The sequence below is a fragment of the Ochotona curzoniae genome, unplaced genomic scaffold (genome assembly GCF_017591425.1).
Source record: "Ochotona curzoniae isolate NIBS_2020 unplaced genomic scaffold, NIBS_Ocur_1.0 contig_1302, whole genome shotgun sequence".
In the NCBI taxonomy this organism is placed as follows: domain Eukaryota; kingdom Metazoa; phylum Chordata; class Mammalia; order Lagomorpha; family Ochotonidae; genus Ochotona; species Ochotona curzoniae.
Genome location: NW_024465035.1, coordinates 14,869,569 through 14,893,488, shown reverse-complemented (window position 1 = coordinate 14,893,488; position 23,920 = coordinate 14,869,569).

Here is a 23,920-nt window from a genome sequence, read left to right as displayed (position 1 = left end):
TTTATTATATCTTGTTGAGAAGCACATGGCATACATATAATAAAATATGCAATATTTATTATGAGTTCTCTCTAACCAATTCTATCTAACCAACGGCTGCAACTAATGAATGTAGTCCAAACACAGGCATTAATACTTTCATTTATACTTTCATGTTGGGTGGAAGAAAGCAAGAGACTATGTTGCAGTCTTGCACATTTGCCCATGATGCGAGTGAGTGAGTTTGCTGAATCAGTTCATTGTTTCTGAATACTGAAAGAGTATTTCCCAACAGTTATTGGTACTTTTGCCGGGCAATGGTGATAGGCATGACAAGCCTTGAAGTTTAATCTGCATGACTCGCATTTTCTCCCTGACCTTCTAGACAAGTGGGAACCATCAGCAGGGCGATAAGTCAAGTCCTGATTTAAAGTGTTTGCCAGTTTCCTTGTTGTAAATTCTCCTACCATACCCAATTTCAAGCTAGCGCCGTGACATCACTGGCCTTGGAGTTGGGCGAAGATGCCCCAGCAGCACCTTAGAAATACGATAGATGGAGAGCAACTGTGAGAGGGTGGCTAAAATGGGTTGGAAAGTGTAATAAGGTGGCTTCTGAGTGCCTGTTTAACAGAGTTACTGAGGCACGATTGACATGTGATAAGTTGCTAGTGCTTGAAGTGCGTGAGTGGATGGATTTTGACACACCTGCAAAACCATCACCATAATTGAGGTGACAAGCGTTTCCATCACCTGTGAAAACCCTCTCACATGTCCTTCACCTCCCTTTACCTCTGCCCCCCTAGGCAACCACTCATTTCCTTTGTATCAAGATAGACGGATTTATTGCAGATGGGATGGGGTAATGTATAATCTTTTTTTGTTGGACCTCAGCACAATTATTTTGGGGTTTCATCTGTGATGTCACATGACCATTTTTTTTTTCTCCCTGAGCGCTGTATATTTACTACCTCTGTGGTTAATTTACTTCATTGCAGCCCAATATAATTTTTTAATAATGGCTGTGTTTAACAACCGGCTGACAAATTCCTGAAATTTTAATGCTTGGCTCTTTCTAGTTGGTGTAAGCAGAGTACACGTGTGAGTATGTGTGAGTGTGTGCATGGATGTGTGTGCATGTGTACATGTGTTTCGTTTTCAACAGAGGCTGTGAGACTTTGGGATAGCTCCAAAGTTTAGGAATAAATGAACAGGAAAAGAGAATTTCTAAGAAAGTCTTTGGTTCTCCCTCTTTTTCTGAGAAACAATTGTAAAATGCTAATTAGTAAGTTCCTTTGCTTGCTGTCCTGTCATTTTAAAGAATGCATGACTAAACCACAGTGCAACTGGACCTGGAGTGTTACCCGAGAGATTTAATGAAACTTGACAATCCTGAAAGGACCAGCTCCCTTTCCACTCTCTGCTTTTCCCCCAGCCCACTCACTGGTTTCCTTCTATCAGAGAGAACATAGGATATTAGTCTCTTTGGGGTTGGCATATGATTTAACGGAACAGAGGAAGTTAGGACTGACGACTGGACTTGAGAATGCCGGATTTTGGCTTTTGGGGCTACCCCTTCATTTCTCCCAGGATTCACTGGAGGGCAAGAAATGCAGGAGGGGGCTCCTTGCGGTATCAGTGGTAGATCATTGCTAGAAAGAAGGGTTGGAATGCAAGCCTGGTGGAGGCCTTGATGGATGCTACTGAGAGTATTAAGAATTGCCATGGCTCTTTAGAGCTCTTTTGAGTTGCACCTGAGAACTGGTCCTTCCTATCCCCGTTTCAGCCACATCATTTGATGTGAGATGAAGGTGTGCCTTCGGGTGAGGTGCCTGACCCTCTTCCTGGAGGAAGGCTCACTGCCGAGTGCCTCTTGCTCTGTGTGACTGCTGCGAGCACTGCAGGCAAGTCTTTCATTCCTCTCAGAGGATCTGGACACCATATCACTGAATGCATAGTGAGCACATGGGAAGTGGCAGTTTTCAATGTACATTCTGGAAAATATCAGCAATTTAGAAGTGCAGAGAAGTAAAGGACCCCAGTGAAGATTGAGTGAGAAGGAATGTCCGGAGGGGGTCAAATGCAGACATGGCCCCAGTAGGTCAAGGGAAAAGTGAATGCTGTGGAATGTATGTCAACTGCATGAAACTCTTCAGGGTAATTGGCAAAGACTGGCATTGTGACTCTTGCTGAGGAATGCCAGTGGAGTGGTGGGTGCTGGAAGTACATGGGAAGGAGGCAGGTTGAGGATGGAGGGTGGAGGGAGCAAGCACAGGCCACGCTTCATGAACTGTCTGATGTGCTGATGAGAGAGGCAGGACAGCTATTATTCTTTCCTTGCCTTGTACAGTGAGTGAGACTTTAATCTGTTTATATGTCACTGAGAAGAACAAGAAAGGTGGAAAGGTTAAAGATACAGGAGAAGGATGGGTAATTGATGGCAACGGGGAGCCATGAGGGCAGAGAGAAGTGGTGGAGGACCGGTGAGATGATTCGATTGGAAGCAGGAAAGAATAAGACTGATGCTGACATTTATTCAGTGTTTTTTTGAAATGCCAGGGACTGCAGGGGAGTTTTGGGATTCTTTAATCCTTTCCACAAATCATCCCAATGATTATTTTGCCAATCCGGTTAGAGAAGGCAAATAACTTACCCAAGGTCCCAAGAAGCTTCCAAGAAGCTGTCAAGACGTCAGGGTATCCGGATGCTGTGTGGGAAGGACGCTTCAGCTTCTAGAAAGGAGGATTGAAAATGGCAGAAGGAACACTGTTGTAGCTAAGATACCTAAAGCTCCAGTGAGCTTCAACAAATGAAAGTTTATCTCCCATGAAACGGTCCCTGGTGGGCTGGTGGCGTGATGCTCCTCTGCAGGGATCTTGGGTTCCTTAAAACTTGTTGCTTCATTATTTCCTGGAATGCCCGCCTGCCATTTTGGTGGTCTACCCCGGGGTAGAGGTGAAGAGAGTACCCAGGTAGGTCTTTTAGAAGACCCAAGAAGTTGCACAAATCCAGAAGTTGTCCACATCCCATTGATCTGAGGTGAGTCGTATCGTTACACTTCAGCTACAAGGGAGGCAGCAACATAGGGGAAGAAAATTTTTCTTTTTCTACTACTAAAAGGAAAAGTACGGTGGTTGCCATGTGAATCTTTTACTAGAATTGCTCTTACGGCAATCATGTGACAAAAACTACAAACAGTTAAATCACATTTAACTATATATATATATATACATAATATCTACTTAAACACATATATATAACTAAAAATGTTCTACAAGTTATTTTATTTTAATAAAGTATTTTTTTATTGGAAATAAGCAGAGACAGAAAGATCTTCCGCAGCTAATTCACTCCCCAAGTGGCTGCAACGGCCAGAACTGAGCCGTTGGCTTTGGGCTGTCCTCTACTGCTTGACCAGGCCATAAGCAGGGACCTGAGTGGGAAGTGGGGTAGCCAGCGTATGAACTGGCATGTATATGGGATCCTGATGGATGCAAGGAAGGACTTAGCCACTCTGCTATTGTGTGGAGCTCAAGTTATTTTATTTTTAAAAAGATTTGTATTACTTGAAAGCAGAGTTACAGAGAGAGAAGGAGAGGTAGAGAGATGTCTTCTGTTTGTTCACTCCCCAAATGCCCACATGGCTGGAGCTTTGTTGTTGAAATTGGGAGCCAGGAGCTTCTGCTTGGCCACCCACGTGGGTGCAGGAACCCAAAGCATTGGCCCGTCCTCTGCTGTGTTCCCAGGCCATGAGCAGGAAGCTGAATCAGAAGTGGAGCAGCCAGGACATGAACTTCTGCCTACATGGGACACTGGTGCTCTAGCAGAGGTTTAGCCTATTACAGCACAGCGTCAGCCACAACCACCACCTCCCAACCAGGCAGCAGCTTTTACAGTGTGTCCTGTGACAAGCACTGCCTGTGACAGATTGAGAAGATGGATTCAGTGTCCTGGCCCCTGCATCACTCGCCAGTGGCTCGCCTAGCATTTGTACGCCTCCTGACGATGGTGCCTGTGTCAGTCGACACGTGGCTAGGCTTGCCTTTAGCAATTGGCCTAGAATTGGCCATAATAGTCTGCCTGTTCTCAAGAGAAGCAGGGACCACAAGGAAATGAAATGAGTGGCACTGGTGGGGGTGGGTAGGAAGAGTTGTGGCTAGAGACGATGGGCCCCAGGCAGCGATTCCTCAGCCACGAGAAGCTGGCATGTCAGTAGAAACGAGAAACATGGGCTTTTAGCATGTAACTTCCTGATTTTTAATGGCTCTGTATGAATCGAAAAACAAAACAAAACAAAACAATGCTGGGCCTGGTGCAGTAGCCTAGTGACTAAAGTTTTTTCCATGCACGTGCTGGGGTCCCAGTTCGTGTCCTGGTGGCCCCGCTTCCCTTGCAGCTCCCTGCCTGTGGCCTGGTAAAGCAGCTGAGGACAGCCCAAGGCCTTGGTTCCCTGTGCCTGCAATGGAGACCTGAAGGAGGCTGCTGCCTCCGGCTTCGGATCAGCTCAATTCTGGCTGTTGTGTCCACTTGGGGAGTGAACCAGTAGATGGAAGATCTTTTTCTCTGTCTCTCCTCCTCTCTGTATAGCTGCCTTTCCAATAATAAATGAATAAATGTTAAAAAAGAAATAGAACAGTGCTCTGAGCTAGAAACAGCTCTGGTCTCTGACTTCCTCTGTCCGTACCTACCTTGTTTCCTTATCTGTAACGTGGCGGTTGTGTCTTCATTTTTCCTGAGTCTGTTCTAGAGTTAGAGAACGGGGGTGTGGTGGGGAAGCAGTACGGTGTTATACAGAGCAATCCTCTGTGTGCAAATGTGAACATCCTGTATTGCAACTGGTTTGTGTCCCAGCTGCTCTACTTCAGATCTGCCTTTCTGCTTGTGGCCTGGGAAAGCAGTAGAGAATGGCCCAAAGCTTTGGGCTCTGCACCCCCGTGGGTGACCAGGAAGCTCCTGGTTCTTGGCTTCAGATCAGCTCAGCTCTGGCTGTTTTGGGCTGTTTCTGCAGTGAACCAGAGGTTGGGATCTTTCTGTCTCTCTATGTAAAAAAAAAAAAAAAAAATCTGCCTTGCAAACAAAGAAATGAAAAAAAAAATCAGAGTGCACTCAGATGCTTTCTTGGGGGCTGAGTTCTGAACGGAAGCACTGGGAAGATTAAGGGAACTGAGCTTTACTGGAACTGGTTTTCAGATTGAGGTCTTCAGAAAACTCTCCTTATTTGCATTTCCTTTGGGAAGTAACATGATCAAAAATTGAAGTCTGGCTAGTTTCATCATCTAACTTGGATGACCTAAGCCCTGGCTGCTTGTGTCACTTGCCCAGTTATTGGCTTTTCTCAGTCCTCGTTTTCTTGTCTGGTTTTGAAAGTGAGAATATGAACTTGTTGTAAAATGATTGCCAGGGCTCCAGGAAAGGATGCCTACGGAACCCCAGGGGACATTGAAGACATGCAGTGATTGTAAGACCGACGGTGATGAGCTGTCGCTTCTTCCTCTGCTGGAAGATCCACAACACAGCTTTTGTTTTTGGTTAAGACTTTAGTAAGAGGACAGTGTCAGGTATAAAGGTATGAAGTGTTCTAAAAAACAACAAAATGACCTTTCAAGGAAAGCAAATTATTCATGCGGTGAGTGGCCAAAGAGAAGGGCGCAAGGTGCTGTTTGATGCTGCGAGCATTCGCCCTCTAGGCTGCGGCGTTGTTTTGTCTGGCTTGTGTTGCCCACATGTTACGATAGAGAATTTGTTTCAGAACTTCCAGAAGCATCGAGTGAAAAGTGAGTATTGATACGATGTGCAGATGGTCCCATAGCCAAAAACAGTGGATGCAAAATGCAAATTTTTGTGAGTCAATACTTTCTCCAAATAGCCAATGAGAGAGAAATTACTTAAAAAAAGCACCACACCTTTATTTAAAAAAAATTTATTTATTTTTATTGCAAAGTCAGATATACAGAGAGGAGGACAGACAGGAAGATCTTCCGCCTGTTGATTCACTCCCCAAGTGGCTGCAATGTCTGGAACTGAGCCAATTTGAAGCCAGGAGCCAGGAGCCTCTTCCTGGTCTCCCAAACAGGTACAGGGTCCCAAAGCTTTGGCCCGTGCTCTACTGCTTTCCCAGGGCACAAGCAGGGAGCTGGATGGGAAACAGATCTGCCGGGATTAGAACCGGCACCCATATGGGATCGTGGTGCATGCAAAGTGAGAATGTTAGCCTCTTGGCTACCACGTTGGGCCCCAAATGTGCACATTTCAACAAGTTGGTCGTACTTACTCTTTTTTATCTTTTTTTTTTTAAAAAAAAAATTATTTATTTATTTTTTTTTGGAAAGACAGATTCAGAGAGAGAGAGAGACAGAGAGGAAGATCTTCCATCCACTGATTCACTCCCCAACTGGCCGCAACAGCCGGAGCTGAGCCAATCCCAGGCCAGGAGCCTGGGGCTTTTCCTGGGTCTCCCATGTGGGCACAGGTTCCCTACGCTTTGGGCCATGCTTGACTACTTTCCCAGGCCACAGGCAGGGAGCTCTATGGGAAGCGAGTGGGACTGCTGGGATTAGAACCGGGTGCCCATATGGTTTCCTGGCACATGCAAGGTAAGGACGTTAGCCACTAGGCTAATGCCTCAGGCCCTCTTCTTTATTCCCGAGTTCTTGAACTCTTTGCTTTTCTGGAGTGACTGTCGCAAGCTTTGCTTCCCTGAATTCTCTTCATTCTCTCTGAGCTATGGGGCTATTATCTCCAATTTTCAGATGAAGAAATTGATACTTAGGAATGTTAAATGACCTGCCCAACGCCATTGGCCTGTAAGTGGTATGCCTCGGCTTTGAAGCTAGCACTTGCCCGTTTCTAAGGCTTTTGTGTGATTCCGTGCAGGAATGGAAATTTCATTGAGTGAGTTGCAGAAATGGAAAGAATGATTCATTTTGGAGCTTGAAGCCCTTGTCTATGGGTCTTCCTGTACTGGGTGGCTCACTGTGAGGGTAGCACAGGAGAAAGAATTGGGCTGCTGGTGGCTGAGAAGTGAGGGAGAGAGGAAGCACAGAAGGAACTGATCAGCAGTGGAAGGCTTCGAATGCGCTGCCATTTTGGCATCTGCCGTGTCATCTCTTGCTCATCGTTTGATCTGCTGACCTCCTGTATCCGCAGTGGCGTTTACTACCTACGTGGGTCATCACCATTCTGGAGTTCAAATACCCTGTCCCGTTGTCCTCGTACGTACGTTCCCACCTGTCAGGCTGTGCTTGGCAACCGCGATCCTGCCATGGCAGGCGCAGCCTTTGGGGCCCCTTGGCTGCAGTTCACCGAATGTAGCTGGCACACCATACCATCCCCAGGCTGGGGATGCTGCAGACTGTCCAGGGTAGGAAGTTTGAGGACACGTTGGAGTGGGCATGGCTGATGGCATATTTAACAGGGTAAGAATGACTTCTTTGGTATTCCATGGACCAGGTCACTGCACTTGCAGGTAGGTAAGGGTGCTTAGATGGGGTGGTTTAGAGGAGGATGTGGGGAACAAGACAGCTTGTCTGGGTCAGGCCAAGGCAGCCACCCAAGTGGGAGATCTGGGCTGAGCTAAATAGCGTTGCCTGCTCTCTGCTGGTGCATGCAAAAGTTGGGGCTGGTGGTATTGTGCTGATATGCTAGGCCACAGGACCTGCCTGCAAGCATTAGAGTACAGGGTGAGCAACATCAGGCTGGGTTGTAGCACCCACTGGAACATGAGAGAACCGGATCAGGGGGCACTTGTGGGCTCACCTTTGTGGGACTGAAGCACCCAGCTATTTGTGCAGATTGCTAGGAGTGGTGATAGGCTGAGCCAGGCTGGACCACAGAACCCACCCGACACTCTCAGGAGATGAGGTTGGGAGGATGCTGGCCTGGGGCAGGCTGCAGCACTCACAGGCACATACAAAGGCCCAGACTGAGGGCAAACCATGCCAAACAGGGTCACGACATGCATGGACCACACAGGATCTAGGGCTGGAAGCAGGACTGGTAGGAGAACTTGGGGAACTCCCCTGCTAGGCTGCAGTTTCCAATGGGGAACACAGTAACTGGGGCTGGTCGTGGGCCAAGTCAGGCAAAGCTGCAGTACTCATTGACATTCGTGTGGGTTGGGCCTGGGGACAGGCTGGGTTGGGCCAAACCGCAGCACCTGCTGTGGGTCATGCCTGGCTGGGCTAGACTAGGCTACAACACCCATCATCGAGAGCTGAGAATAACGGTGGGCCATGTCAGGCTGGACTGAAGCACCCGCCCGTGAACATAAGAACCAGGGCTGGGAACAGGCCTGATAGGGGAACTGTGGGGACTCCCCCCTGCTGTGCTTGCCACTGGTAAGTGTGTGACTGTGGCTGGGGGCAGCTTGGGCTGAACACCTGTTGGCACGCATGTGGGCTGGGTCTGCAGTGGAAGGAACATGGCTAGGCTAGACTCTAGCACCCACTGGCACTTGCAAGAGCCAGAATGGGGATGGACAGGCCGGGTTAGACCACATCACCCACTGGTTCATAGCAGAGCTGGATTGGGAGGTGGGCTGGGCCAGGCTAGGGCACACTAGGAGTCCTAAGACTGGGGACATGCTATGCCAGGCTGCACTGCAGCGCCTGTTGGCACACATGAGATCTGAGATCCAGGGCTTGGAATGGGTCTGGGAGGGGAATTGGGGAATAGCTTTGCTAGGCTGCAGCTCTCACGAGTGAGCACAAGTGCAGGGGTTGGGCCAGGCCACACCATGCTGGGCTGCAGCATATACATGGGCCAGGTCTGTGATGGGTCAGGCTGGGCCAGTCCACAGCACACACTGGCTCAAGTGAGAGCCAGGAAGGGTTGCAGACCAAGTTTGGTTGGACAGCAACGACAGTTCACTTGAGGGCTGGGGATAGGCCAAGCTGGGGAGGGCTGGATGGGAAGTAGGCTGGGCTGAAGTAGGCTGTAGTACCTGTTGGTAAATGTTAAGTCTGGGGGTGGTCCATTTCAGACTGGGCCACCGCACCTGCTGGAATGTGCAAGAGCCAGGGCAGGTTGTGGGAACTTTAGGTATTCCCTTGCTGGGCTTTTGCTTTCACTGGTGGGCATGAGAGCTGGCACCTGTGTGTGGCGGACAGTGGTGTCGGCTGAGTCTGTGTTAGGCTGGTGTGAGAGAGTCAGAATGGGTATGGACCAGCTGGGCTAGGCTGAGCTCTCACTGGTGAGCAGGGGCTGGGAGCTGGTAAGATTGGGCTGGGCTGCACCCATCAGCATACATGTAGGCCAGGTCTGTGTCAGGTTGGTCTGCTGGCAGGTACAGGGACTGGGTATGAGTCATGTCAGGCTAGACCAAGGTATTCCCTATCAGGCACAAAATCTGGAGCTGGCAGCATGTGTGGCAGGGTAACTGAGCCCTCCATTGCTGGGCTATAGCACCCATTGCTTAGCATGGGAGTCAGGGTTGGGAGCAGGCCAGGCTGGTCAAGACAGCAGCACTTGTCAGAACATGGACTGGGTCTGGGAGTGGATCAGGCTGAGCTCAGCTTTATCACCCACAAATGTGCACAAGAGGCAGATGGCATGCAGAAAAGACTGGACTAGGCTGCAACACATGCTGGCACATATAAAACTGGCTAAAGCCTGGCTGGAGTTATTGATGGTTGCCCCTGCTAGGATGCTGCATGTGTGAATAGGCCCATGGTGGGCTGGGCTAGGCTGCAGCATCTGCCAGTTCTCTTGAGAGATGGGGCTGGAGCATAACTGACCAGGCAGCTGTACATGCGATGACTGGTGCAAATGATAGACAAAACCTGACTCTGTACTGGCTGGTGCACACAAAAGTCAAGTCTGAGGTCACCTTAGGGGAAGTGTTTTCAGGGACTCTATGACTGGATTGCTGTACTCAGACCCTGGCTACAGGGGAAAAAAAAGTCACAGGATGTGTGGCCCAACCTTGGAGTGCATGTGTCGGAACTGGACCCTCTCCGTTGTTGATGCCCGTGCAGTGGATAGATAGCATGCCCAGATGCACACGGCGGACATGACAACCAGCTCATCTAGGTCAACAGAGGCTATGAAATGTCTTGCCAGTGGATGGAAGACAGAACAGGTTGGACCACTCTCGTGGCCAAGCTTTGTAAAGAGTGTCCGGGTCTGTGGATGCATTAAGGTGGACTTGGTCGGCCAGTAGACCTTGGAAAGATTTTCTCAACTCTGGTGCAATGAAGCTGACAGTGTCTCAGAACAATCAAAATCACTCAAGTAACACCCTCAGCACACTCTCCCCCATGTTGTGGTCTCTAAGGCATCATTAAATGACTGTCCCCCATCCCTGGGGAACTGATGTAGCTTGCTAGCAAGGCGCAGCTCCTTCTCTTTCCCCACCTTCACACAAGAGAAGAAAAACCCGAAACATTGTCCCACCCACCTTTCTCCATACCTCAACCCTCCCTACCCTAACCGAAGGTCCATATGGGTGTGCATCCCTCTCTGTAAACAGCATTACAAATAAAATTAAAAATTAAAAAAAATGAGATCTTACTCCACCCACCTCCCTCAGGTCATAAAGACAGCCCCTTCTCAAAGTTTGAATGTTTGACTTTTCATATTTCACATTTGACTTTTTAATCTGTACTCTCAGGTGGATGTTTAATATTAGATTTCCCATCGGGGCAGTCAAATGTCCCAGCACCATTTATTCAATGACTACCTGTCTCTAGGGCCCTGATATGCCTCTGTTTTAGGTACAAGTCTGTTTCTTGGCAAATTGTTCTAGTCCCTTGCCCTCATGGTCCATCCCTGCATCAGTGTGTGTGTGTGCGCATGTGTGCTTGCATGTGTATTTAGGACTTAAACTTCTACCTGATAGAGACCATGGCTGGACCTTGTCTATCCATTTTTGGAATGAAGTGCTTGCTTGAGTTTCATTTTGCTCCTTACTTGCGGTATTTGAATGAGTTTAAAAATCTGACAGCAGGCTGGTGTTATGGCATGGTGAGTTAAGCCATCACCCGCAATGCCAGCATCTTCTGTTGGAGCTCCTGTTTGTATCACTGCTGCTTCATTTCCTACCCAGCTCCCTGGTGATGCACCTGAGAAAATGGTAGGAGGTGGCCAACTTCCTGGGCTCCTGCCACCCATGTGGGAGAGCAAGTTGAAATTCTTGGCTCCTGGCTTTGGTTTGGCCCAGTATTGGCTGTGGTGGCTATTTGGGGAGCGAATCAGTAGAGAGAAATTTTCACTGTCTCTTTTACTCTGCCTTTCAAATAAATAAATCTTTAAAAAATTGGTGAGGTTTGTCTATGTTTCTTTTCTTGAAAACATGGAGCGTGGAAAACACATTGTTGTGTATAGGAAGGGCCAGAATGGTTAACAGTTCTGGGATAGAAAGGTCAGTGGTTACTAATGATGGGGCCAGTGTGGTGGGATAGCAAGCTAAGCCTTCACATGCTAGTGCAGGCATCCTATATGGGTACCAGTTCGTGTTGGCTGCTCCACTTCCTATCTAGCTCTCTGTCTATGGCCTGGAAAGCAGCGGAGGATGGCCCAAGTTCTTCCTGCACCTACATGAGAGATGTGGAAAAAATCAAGGCTCCTGGCATCGGGTCAGCTCAGCTCTGGCTTTTGTGCGCATTTCTGGAGTGAATCAGCGGATGGAGGACTTCTCTGTTTCTCCTTCTCTCTTGATAAAATCTGCCTTTCAAATAAAAATAAATCTTTTTTTAAAAGATGGGTGGAAAGGAGAACTGAGACTGTGTCGCTCATAAGTTATGTTTCAGGACACAAATAGTCCGTCTGAATAATAAAAGGCAATCTTACGGTTCTTTTAGCCTATGGCACAGTATTGATGCTTGATGAAATACAATGAGAATAAAATAAGGGCAAATAAAAGTGCGCCAGGTACCCTGAAGATATTAAAAATATATCATTTTGTGAAGAAGTCTTTTTAGCTTGCAAATGTTTCTCCCTCTGTGAATAGATTTAACCACCACAGCGTGCACTATCTCCGTGCAATTCCGAAGAGACAACATACCTCGAGATGAGTCTTATCCGCACGTTCTAATTGTCTGGCTCGCCTCCAGTGGAAATTACCACCTTTTTTATTCCTCAAGGAAATTTTTCTGCCTGCAGCATTCCCAAGAATAGGTCTGAGCAACCATTCATGGAGAAGCAGATTTGAAAGGCTACCCAATTAGAAAAAACAAAATATCCAGCAAGATAGAAGAACAAGATACGAAAACTCTGTGTTTAAAATAGTCAGAAACGAAACTGTTCAGCCCAGAGGCCACATGTCTGGCACGCTGTATGTGGATATAGTGGTTATGGATAATAATTTTAGATATGTTTGGAAGAATGTGTAGGAACGCAGCTACTCTAAGATAACTTGGACCCATGTCATGGCAAACAGCCTCTGATTCATTAAAATCCTTGGTCCTAGCAGACATCACCATTCTATTCAACAGAATCCAGCCAAGGAACTACACAGTGAGGTTAAAGACCACACGAGAAGTCCTGGTACGCGCTCTGTTCCTGGCCCTTCACCTGTGATCCGAACCTGCTCCTGCCCTGCCAGCTCCGTGTACTTCACCAGCCAGTACCCGCCGAGCATAAGCATTGATGAGCAGAGAGTCGGTATGAACATTCTGTGGAGAAGTTGCCAGAATGGAGTGTTGATACAGAAAACCAGCTGAGAATAACCTTGAACCTTCCAGAAGGTCACCATCTTTGGGGCCCAGCCCAGAGGGTGACTCTTCTCAGAGACCCCAGCCATGCTGGCCTCCTTGTCTATACTCTTCCTTTATTTGTCTTTCCGTTGATCTTTGGGGGCACCTTGGATTTTCATTATCACGCACAGCAGGCTAGCCACCCCTTTTCATCCTTTGGCTGTGTCCTGGAGGATGCTTATATCCACTCTAATTCAGTTAGCCAATGTTTATTGGCTGTGCAATGTGTGTCAAGCACACTTCTTGATGAACTAGATGTGAGGAAAACAAGCAGATATTCTTACCATCATGAAGTGAGTGAGGCTAAGAATAAACTGAGACCTACTTGCAAAAATAATTGGGTGAGGCCTTGAAGGGCCTTATCTCTTGAAGACAACCATCATTATATTGACCTAGATGGGGACACATTGAAGGATTTGGGATAGAGAAATGGCATGATCAAGTCTGGATGATGGCCAAAGTCTTCTGCTTAGGTTTTGCTGCTTTCACCCGTTGCCTCCTGCGCTCTATTCTCAACTCAGTAGCCATACGGAGTCTCAGCTGGGGCTTTCTCATCTGAAGGCTCTGCTGGGGCTGGAGGTTCCCCAGCTGAGTTGGCTCATTTACATGTCTGGCACAGTAGTGCAGTGAGGAAGTGCTCAGTTCCTTTCTACATGGCGTTTTCCAAAGGCTGTTTAAGTATCCTTGGGCCGTGTTGCTAGCTCGTCTCAGAGTGAGAAAAACACAAACAGCAAAGTGGGAGGTTTGGTGCCTCCACTGGATTCTGCTGAGCCAAGACCACCTTTGGTTTATTTGGGAGGTGATTATATACTACAGCATGAATCCCTGTGTTGAGGCTCCAACATTCATTGTGGCATTTGGAGTAAATCAGTATTCAAGGTTAATTCACAGCGGGGCCTTGATCAGGCAGGATGAGTATCATTCTAGGGAGAGACCTCAGAGAGCACCTCCATCTCCCCTTCTCCTCTAGCACGCACCCAGAGGCCAGGCTTATGTGTAGCAAGAACTCAGCTGTCCTCAAGCCAGGAAGAGCCCTCACCAGAAAGTAAACCAGTTGAAACGTTGATCTTGTAGTCTACAACACCCACGAGAGAGTAAACATCTGGTGTTGAAGTCATCTACTCTATGGCAGGTGTCACAATTCAAGCTCCTCCTTCAGCCCTTCCCCTCTCCCTATCCTGAGCTGTTTTTCTCAATAGTATTCAGCACAACCTGAGACTGTCTCAGCATATATTGGTTCATTATTGATCTCTCCATACTAGAGTGTAAGCTCTCACTGGCATTAACAATTGCCTGGGATTAATGCTCAGTGCTAGATTTAATGTCTGGCACACAAAATGGGCTCTCAAGATTCTTTCCTAAATGATAAATGAACAATGCATATTAAACTTTTTTTTCTTTAAATTTGTCCTCATTGTCCTTGCTGATTGATTTTACTTTGGCAAATTTGGTATTCATCATCCTCTAATATTAATCCTGGTATTAGGCACAAAGAAGTATTTTAAAAGTCAGAATCTAGTGCTTATATTTTGAAGTTACAATGCTTTATCTGAGTATTAACACAGTGAAATGTAAGCCCACCCAAGGTACATCTGTGGTTGATTCTCCCTAAGAGATAAACATTGGCACCTTGAAATTTCTGGAACTGTTTGTCCTGCCTGAGAGTGAGAATTCTGTCCCTTCGAAGAGAGGTGGGAGAAACCATATCATGACAAATCCTGATGAAATACCATATGTGTTTTGTTGTGCAGGTAAAATAACAAAAGACAGGGAGCCTGGGAAGGAATACAAGATACATTTCTTTAATTTCTTTTTAATTGGAAAGGCAGATTTGCAGAGAGAAAGAGAAAGCTATTCCATCTGCAAAGGTCAGAGCTGAATTGATGCAAAGCCAGGAGCTAGGAGCCTCTTCCAGGTCTTCCACTTGAGTGCAGAGGCCCAAGGGCATGGGCCAACCTCCACTACTTTCCTAGGCCATAAGCAGGCCATTGGAAATGACCTGGGGGCCCATATGGGATGGCAGCACTTGTTGGTGGAGAATTAGCTGGTTGAGCCATCAAACTGCCTTCCCCTCAAAAAATTTTTTTCTGTATATACTTCTATGTAGTTAGAATGAAAAAGCTCTAGGTATATGTAAAGAGAATAATTGTAAAGGAGGATGAAGTTGTCCATGTTTAGGTTTTGCTTCTCATAAATCGGATTAGTTAATCTTTCTTAGCCTTGGCTTCCTGCTCTGGAGATCAGAGAGATTACCATGAAAGTACAGCTCTGACTTAGGTAGGTGACGCGTCAGCCTTACACTGTGTGGCTCAGTCTCGCAGTCCTCAGTAAAGTCCTGAAAGTGACACAGTTTCATCTAACTTGGCTCTCACAAGAGGAAACAGGATATGACCTTGCAACGCAAAGTCCTTTCTGTTAGCAGAACCAGAAACGGCCAGATTGGCTGGCCAAGGATGTACTTTCATTGCCAAAGATGGGAGTTCCTGCCAGTCTTCTCTGGCTGGCTATAGTATGTGCTGAGGACCAATCAGGCTGAGTTGTTCTATTTGTTTTTGTCCAAAAGAGAGTCTACTCTAGCTACCCACTTTTCTTTCTACTGTTTTTTTGTTGAGTATAGCCTATTGGAAACATGTAGCCATACGTTAGTCAGTGGTCTCTGGCACAGAGGTGACTCAGATGCTGAGCTTGGAAGCAGACGTAATGAGAAAAGACTTGTCATTGTCTTGCCATAAAGCCCCTTGGTGCATAATAAATGCTCAAGAGGGCAGCTGCTGCTATTATAATCATTATTATTATTTTATTATTATTATTATTATTATTTTATTTATTATTATTATTAATTATTATTATCATTATTTTTTGTAAAGATTGATTTTTACTTTAGAAGCAGATTTTAAAGAAAGAGAAGGAGTGACAGAGAAAAAGGTCTTTCATCTATTGGTTCACGCCCCAAATGGCCACAACAGCTAGAGCTGAGTAGATCTGAAGCTGGGAGCCAGGAACTTCTTCCAGATCTTGTACATGGGTGCAGAGTCCCAAGAACCTAGGCAAATCTTTGCTGCTTTCCCAGACCACAAACACAGAGCTGGATGGGAAGTGGAGCAGCAGAGGCTTGAACCAACACCCATATGCAATACTGGTGCTTTCAGAAGGAGGATTAGCTTGCTCTGCCTACACACTGGCCCCCATTATCATCATAATTATTATTGCCACCACATCCTCTCTATCTGAGGCAACGCAGGGACCATCGTTTATCTCTCTTCCATCTGGGCTGCATTCATGTTCTGGGCCTGAGCTTGCATAGAATCATGGTCATGTTTACAGTTTCCCAAGGGGGGAAAAAAAACAAAACCAAAACAAAAGCTAGAGCAACAACACTGCAGCACACTTGCAGCCACCAGGAGGCTGGGAGAACCTAAGCCAGTAGGGACCAATTAGTCACAATGCTGATATTGATGGACTCAGACAATTCTAATCAAACAAGACTGGAAACACAAGGGATTCGGGAAGGAAGATCAATAAACAAGAAAATCCACTGGAAAAAGAAAACCCGCAGCTACATAATGAGAGGATTTCCCATTGTGGCGTCTTCCTCACCCCCCTGGGATAGGTCGGTGCTGTAACCGTCTCCTCTCCCTGCTCTGCCAGAGTGTCCTCTGGCTCCTTTCCCCTTCCGCCTTGCTAGGGAACTTGGTGTGCTTTTCTCTCCACACCTCCATCCCCCACATGTACATGAACTTGACATATTTTTTAATAGCTCTTAAAATGTTGGCCAACTCATATTGCCAAGAGGAAGAGGTTTCTGATGAATTGAGTCCGTGTTTCCCTCTCTTTGGGGGCAGCTGCCCTTCTGTTCAGTACAGTCTCCACCTGGCTGACTCTGGGCATTCCTGGTGCCTGCCTGGCTCCTGCAGGCCTTGCAGTGTTTGACCTCATCATTGGACAAAGGGCCTGGAAGATTCCTTTGAATACTGTCCCCCTCTCCCTGAAGAAGAGCTGGGAGCAGAGGTGTGTACTGAGATCCACAAGAAATGCACCCGCTCTGATAAGCTAAGCTCACTTTGTTCAAGGGATGTATTCATCCTTGCACTTATTCAGTCATTCATTTGTATTATCCAACTTTATTCCTATTATTGCCTATGCTTTTGTTGCTTATATGGACACCACAAACCACTTCTGGTGCAAACAGGTATGTGTAAAATGTACGCTCCTCTCATTTAGATGTTCTATTCCACCCTAAAAACTACCTACGTACATTACCGATTCTTTGTAGTCTATATACGATGCACATTTATATAAATTCCACTTTTTGTTGCACCAGATGGCAGGCTACAGACAGCTGTGTGTCTTTCTATTAGATCTTGCGCATTATTCCCTATCGGTATAGACTTGTCTGCAAAGCACTTCATGTTATCAATGCATTATGGTTCATTGATGCTTACTGATGGTCATATAGCCTGCTTTTAATCTTTGATGAACGCATACAATGCTGCACTGAACATTCTTGTATATGTTTGGCAAGAGGAAATAGTGCTGCCATTATCTGTGGAATAGATTCTGAGAAATGAAATTTCCTGGTTCAGCAAGGGTGGGCTCAGGGAGGAGGTGATCTTTCAGCTTCTCTGCCCAGTCCCATGCTCAATGACATTGCATCGGCATGTTCAAGTTGGTGGTGGTGAGAGTATTCATATGGTGGACATCTGTTACAACCACAAGCTAGGACTCCTGTCTCCCTCCTGAGAACTGACTGTTCAACACTGCAGTTCTTCAATTCGCTTTGGACAGTGGTGCCACAGAGGGAGTCCAGATACCCTGGGTTCAGGACACAGTTCCCAACTAGACTCCAGCCACTTCAGATGCCAATTTTGTGGGCAAGCCCACCCTTGCTTCAGACCATTTGGCTGAAAATTTGTGGCTTCACATAACCCATTCCAGCCTGAGAAGTTATTTGCTAGAATGATTCTTGCAACTCTGCTAAGATGCATTTTTGATGGTAGCTTTATCAGGAAAGCTGCAGATTAGGCCCAGTAGTGAAGAAAGCCACACGGGAGGTCTGGAAGGATCTGGGATGCGGCACTGCTCTGACTTCTCCCCGTGACTCTGGCACTGGGATGTGTTCATCAGTCAGGAAGCTCCCTGGAGCTCCAGGCTTCCAGAACTTTCCTTTGAATTTCATCATGCGAACATGATTGAGGGAGTTGTTGGTCTTATGACTAAGCTCCTTCTCAAGTCCCTCTCCTTCCCCTGCAGACCTGGAGGTTTGGAGATGGACTTGGTATCAGATGGCCCCAGACCCCAACCCATGACTCAGCTGCCTTCTGAAACCATCCAGGAGCTCCCAGGAGCCACTTCCATGGTGCAAACTAGGATGCACTCTGGAAGTTCTATGTGAATTAAAATCTACACTCCTTTCCTTTGGGAAATTCCAAGAGGTTCTGTCCCAGAACCTGAGGCAAAGATCAAAAGGCAGAATTACAGAGAGAGAAATCTTCCATTGCTGGTTATTTCCCAAATAGTTGCATTGCCCATGGTTAGGATAGGTCTGGGACTTCATTTGCGTTTCTCACACGAGTGGAATGAAACTAGATACATGAGCCTTGTTTTGTTGTTTTCTCAGATGCACTCACAGGGAGCAGGATTGGAAATGGAGCAGGTGGGATTGTCCCAGATAGTGGCCCCAGACCAAATTCTTTGTTACAAAACAAACATTTAACAGCACATTCATTATCGGGTGTACATTAAAGGGCTGGTTGATATATTTTTAAAAAGATTTATTTTTATTGGAAAGGTAAATTTTATAGAGAGAAGGAATGAGAGAGAGAAATATCTTTTTTTGTCTGCTGATTCATTCCCCAAGTGGACACAAGGCTGGAACTGAGCCAATCCAAATCCAGGAGACAGAAGCCTCTTTCAGGTCTCCCATGAGCGTGCAGGGTCCCAAGGCTTTGGGCCCTCCTCTACTGCCTTCCAAGGCCACAGGCAGGGAACTGGATGGGAAGTGGAACATCTGGGACACAAACAGGTGCCCATATGGGATCCTGGCAGTTGCAAGGTGAGGATTTAGCCACTGAACCATCATGCTGGGCCCAATATTTTGAAAATGTCCTCCAAAGAGGTTGATCAGAAGGGCCAGCAGGTGGAAAGGCAGAGGCAACTACACAGAGTTTGTACTATGGTATAGCGAGTAAAGCTGCTTCCTGTGGCATAAGCAATCCCTGTGGGCACTGGTTCAAGTGCTGGTGGCTCCACTTGTGATCCAGCTCCCTGGTAATGCACCCGGGAAAGCAGTGGAACATGGTCCAAGGCTTTGGGCTCTTGGAATCATGTGTGAGACCTGGAAGAAGCTCCTGGCTCCTGGCTTCAGACAAGTCTAACTCTGGCTGTTGCAGCCATTTAGGGAGTGAACAAGCAGATGGAAAGATCTCCCTGTCTCACCCCCTCTTTGTAACTCAACTTTTCAAACAAATAAATAAATTGTTTAAAAAGAAGATCCAGCTACAGCGTGGACAAACTAGAATACTGGATCAGACTGTGAGGGATTCCCAGGTGGAGTGGTCCACATTTCTCTTGTACCTCCCGCATTTCATGCAAGTTCTTGCTTTTTTTTTTTTGGCTAACCTTCATCTGGAGCACAGAGGGAATGGTGTTCTGGGAAATGTAGTCCCCAGCTTAGTCACATTGATAACAAAGCAATTCATCGTACGTTATCCTCGTTTTAAATAGGGCCCAACAAACCTCCAGACACCCTTGGCACCAGGCACGGGAGGCCAGCACCACCACCTATCCCACTCGCTGTTCTATGCCCTTAAGTAGAGATGTGACCTGACCAAGTAAAGGAATGGAAGAGTACACCTTGTGTTAAGGAAACTTCCCAGTGGTGAGTCCCAGGGATGGCATACCCCCTCTTGGGTTCCTTTGAATGTTGGGGGTGCCCTTTCTAGTTCCTGTAAATTTTTGTCTCTGAAAACTCATGCCTGGGGTATGTCAGTATCCTGTTTCCAGCCTGCTGGAGCCCATGTTGCCTTGGAGTTTGTGTGCCATTGTCCACCAGTAGGAGAGTGCTGAGGCATTGTTCCCCCTGAGGGACCTTCCCGTCTCTGTAGCCCTGCTGGACGTCCCTGTCCTGTCCTCCTGGACTCTTACAGGTCTGTCTTAAAGGCCTTGGTGTAATGAGTCAGCGAGCATGAATCCTCACCCTGGGGAGAGGGTGTGGAGAAGCTAATCCAAACCCCAAGGGTCCAGGAGATAACAAGGGTCCTGGGCTTCTGAGCTCACTTGGCAGGAATCTGCCCAAGTTAGCCTCCTCCCTCTTCTGGGCAGCATCTACCTTGATTCTTTTGGGCCCAATGACATGGAAGCTTCCAAAGAGCCAAGGCAGTGGAAGCAAGAGATGAGTTTCGCTTGCCTTGTGTCCCATGTTAACGTAAACGATGAATGCAATCTTACCAAGCAGCAACCTCTCTGTTTTCAAACAGGAAGTTGGTTGTAAAGGTGTTAGAACAGCTAGAGGAGAGGGGAGATAAGATTTCCCAAGGCTCAGTAACTGCAGGAAGCTGTTACCACTATTACCTCTGCAAAGCAAAGAGGGAAAAGGTGTTGTCAGAACTCGCAGTGTGGGGGCTGGCACTGTGGCACAGTAGGTTAAGTCTCCACATGTGGTGTTGGCATCCTGTACGGGTGCAGCTTTGAGTCCAGCTGCTCCAATTCTGATCCAGTTCCCTGCCAATGTGTCTGGGAAAGCAGCAGAGGATGGGTCAAGTGCTTGGGTTGCTGCATTCACGTGGGAGACCTGAAAGAAGCTCCTGGCTCCTAGCTTCAGATTAGCTGAGCTCTAGCCATAGTGACCATCTGGGGAGTCAAGCAGTGGATGGAGGATCTCTCTTTATCTCTTCTTCTCTCTCTGTAAATCTGGCTTTCAAATAAATCAATAACTCTTCTAGCAAAATAAAAGAACTCACAGTGTGGGCATCATCAGCACCCAACTGGGGGCGACGGTAGAGGGGTAACCTACACTTGCCCACGGCTCCCATGGTCAAGGCTGCTGTGGCTGACCTCATGTTAGCCTGCCCTCTGCAAAGCACAGCCACGTGCAGAGGAATGAGGCTTCTTCCCTCTTGTGTTCCAATGCCTGCTGGTGCTTCCCATTGGTGGAATCTGAGGCAGGCAGGTGGAAGCAGGTTTGAACAAGGCCGTCTGCAGGTTTTCTGTCCTGGCAGGAGAGAAGAGGGTATCAAAGGGGAGCTGGAAGGTAAACAAACACCATCTGGCGCTGCACCCCAACTTTATAAATCATCCTGAAACATTTCAGAACCAGTGTAGGGTAATTTTATCAGGGTGGGGGAGCGGAGGGAAGTGGGGAGGGCCAAAGATGGGACAGTGAGGGACAAAAGAACAACTGCCTGAAGCTGAGGACATTTGCAAAGCTTCCAAGCCCGCAGGCTTGACGCCAGGTTGAAGGACTCTCGCCACCAAAGTGCCAGCATGTGCTACATGCCGTTCCAGTCCCAAAGCCACCGAGGCAGTGATGCTCAACGTTGGGATCACCTGTTACCCAAAGTCTGTGGTCAGGCCCTGGGAGGATTATGTGTAACAGATAACATGGTTTATTGTCACTGAAGTTTGAGAATAATGGTATTTCTCTCTCAGTGTTTTTATTAGCATTGAAACCTTCAAGGCAGTTTTTGGAAAACTGAAGCATGTCCAGGGAACCCCGTCCATAGCAGCTGGGTACCAGCGCTGTTTATGACCATGGATTTATGCTTCTAATGGGGTCTTGTTCAGGGCTCATCTTATGTGTACAGAGCATCCTGCAAATAGGACTCCAAGCTTTGGGTAAAGCTGTTCATCACTTGAAAGGGCCTAGAGGTGTTCCCCCTAGAGCAAATTCAGTCATTCTCTTTGCATTTCACATATCTGCATGAAAATTTCTTCATTGAATCGAAAAGGAGAAAGATGGATGGGAATGGAGGAAGGGAGAGAGGGGGAAAGAGAGAGAGAGAGAGAGAGACAGACTCTTATCCATTGGCTCATTGCTCAGCTGCCCATGACTGTGTCAGGCTGAGGTCAGGAGCTGGGAGTATCATTGAGGCCTTTCCCATGTGTGGCAGGGATCCTGTTCTCCCAGATCTCTGTTGCCTCCCAGGGTGCATGCTAGCAAGAACCCCGAATCAGGAGTCCAAGGCACAAACTGATCCCCTCCCCTCCCCTGGCAGTCAGTGTGTCCTCCCCAGTGTTAACTGTGAGGCCACACGCCTGTCCAATCTGCATTTTAATCAGGAAGCTGTCGTTCTGTTGACCAGGTTGGTGTGAATTCATATTTCAGGTGCACTGCATATCATTTACCACCATGAAAGAAAAAACAACAATAACACCCCTCCGACCCCCCGCCAAAACGCTGCCAACTAAGCCATGACAATCCTAAGACACCTCCTCACTTCAGAGGTGCTACAGTTCCTGGCGCAGGGGGAAGTGCAATGTTGAAAAGCCACTGTTGTTTCTGGGATGAGAACAAGTTTCTCCCCGCCCCCGCATGTTTTTGCAGGCTCGCTTCTCTGCCCCTGGTGCGCCTGCTCTGCTCGGGGAGAACCACTCTGGGTGTGTTAGCACCTACTTGGGATTACCTTGTTCTCTATCTTGCTAATTAGAAAACTAAATTATATGGAGCAAAAGCCAGTGATTGCAGGAACTCGGGCCACAAATAGGTCGAACAAGAAAATAGAATTACAGGAAGTTAGAGCACTGTCTCCTCTAGACCACTTAAAGATGAACAGGCTCAGCAAGAAGTCAAAAGAAAAATGTTGTCCTATCGTTGTGCAACGAACCAGAAGTGTGTCCTGGTTCTTGGTGTTCTGTAACAAGCCTTCCTGATGATGAAATTTTAATAGGGAGGTTTCATTCTTGAAGCTTAACAAATAGTGCTGGGAGACATGTTTTTTTGTTTTTTTTTTTACAGTGCAGGTAGGTGCTGATAGAACTAAGATTGTCCTGTGTCTCCTGATGAAGAGAAAAGCAGTCCTTAATTGCTATGTCTGAAACACCAGTGAGATTTTGAAAATCGCATTCAGCATGCTACATGCCTTAAGGCCAAAGGTATGCGGTGACTGGAATTTGTTTTTCTGAAGTAGGAGATTCTATGTAGCTTTTATTCAACCAACACATGTACCAGGAGCTGTCACACTCCTAGACTTGAGTATAAAGGAACCAGATTTGAAAACCAGATTTGCTACCCACATTACTTGATGCCATGATAAGACTTGTCCCCAGGACCAGATGTGATTTGGTCAAGGGTGATTTCTTTTTCCCTTTTACAATACATCTTGTGGTATTTTTACTCTCTCACACATTCTTCAGAGCTCAAATTAACTTGTATTGCTGGGTTGTAAACATCTTAGAATCACTGAGAGGAAATTTAAAATATACCTGAAATACCCCAGTAGAGATATCCATTCAATGACTTTGCAATCTCTGGGTCAGGACTAAAACATTGAAGTTCTGCTCAAGTTCCCAAGAGCTTGTGCTGAGCAACCCAAATGGAGCTCCTCTGATGGAGAGCTACAGCGCTGCTTCCTGGGGTTAGGCACGTGTCAGGATACAGGCTAGTAACAAGCCATCCTGGAAGAAGAGGCTGGAAACCTTGGATTGGAACGACCTGGTTTTAAGAGGCAGATTCAGCGATGAGGCTCTGTGAGATAATCGCTTCCTTCAGAACGGGCGCCCAGGGGACACCTGACAGGGAGTTGGAGCACCTCCCATGGGCACACACTACCCCGCTCATCTGAGAACAACCTGCTTTCCTCTAGAGCTGGCCTTGTGACTTGCCCTAACCGTGGAAGAGGAGATGCTGAATTAATTCCAGGCTGATCTCCTCCCAGGTCCAGCAGCATCATCTTGCTCCCGGCAGTGACCAGCTGTTAGGCAAGAAATTCAAACGTCGGAGACCACTAAGCTGTGAAGGAATCCCAGCAAAAGACACAGGGAGGCTCAGTGGAGAAGAGGGCTGAAGAATCCAGCTAATAGTGAAAATCACAACGCCAAACCTGCGATATCCGTCAACCCAGCCCAGCCAACCCTCTAATCATCTAAGCTATTCCCTCCAAGGTCCTCACATGGTATGTGAGGAACACGCCACCCCTTCTGTGCTTTGCTGAGTTGTTGCCCATGAGAATCTCAAGCAGGTGAAACGGTTGGGTGGCAACCAGAAGGGCAGTGTGTTTTGTGAGCACCCAGGGACAGCTGTTGGATCTCAAAGATCA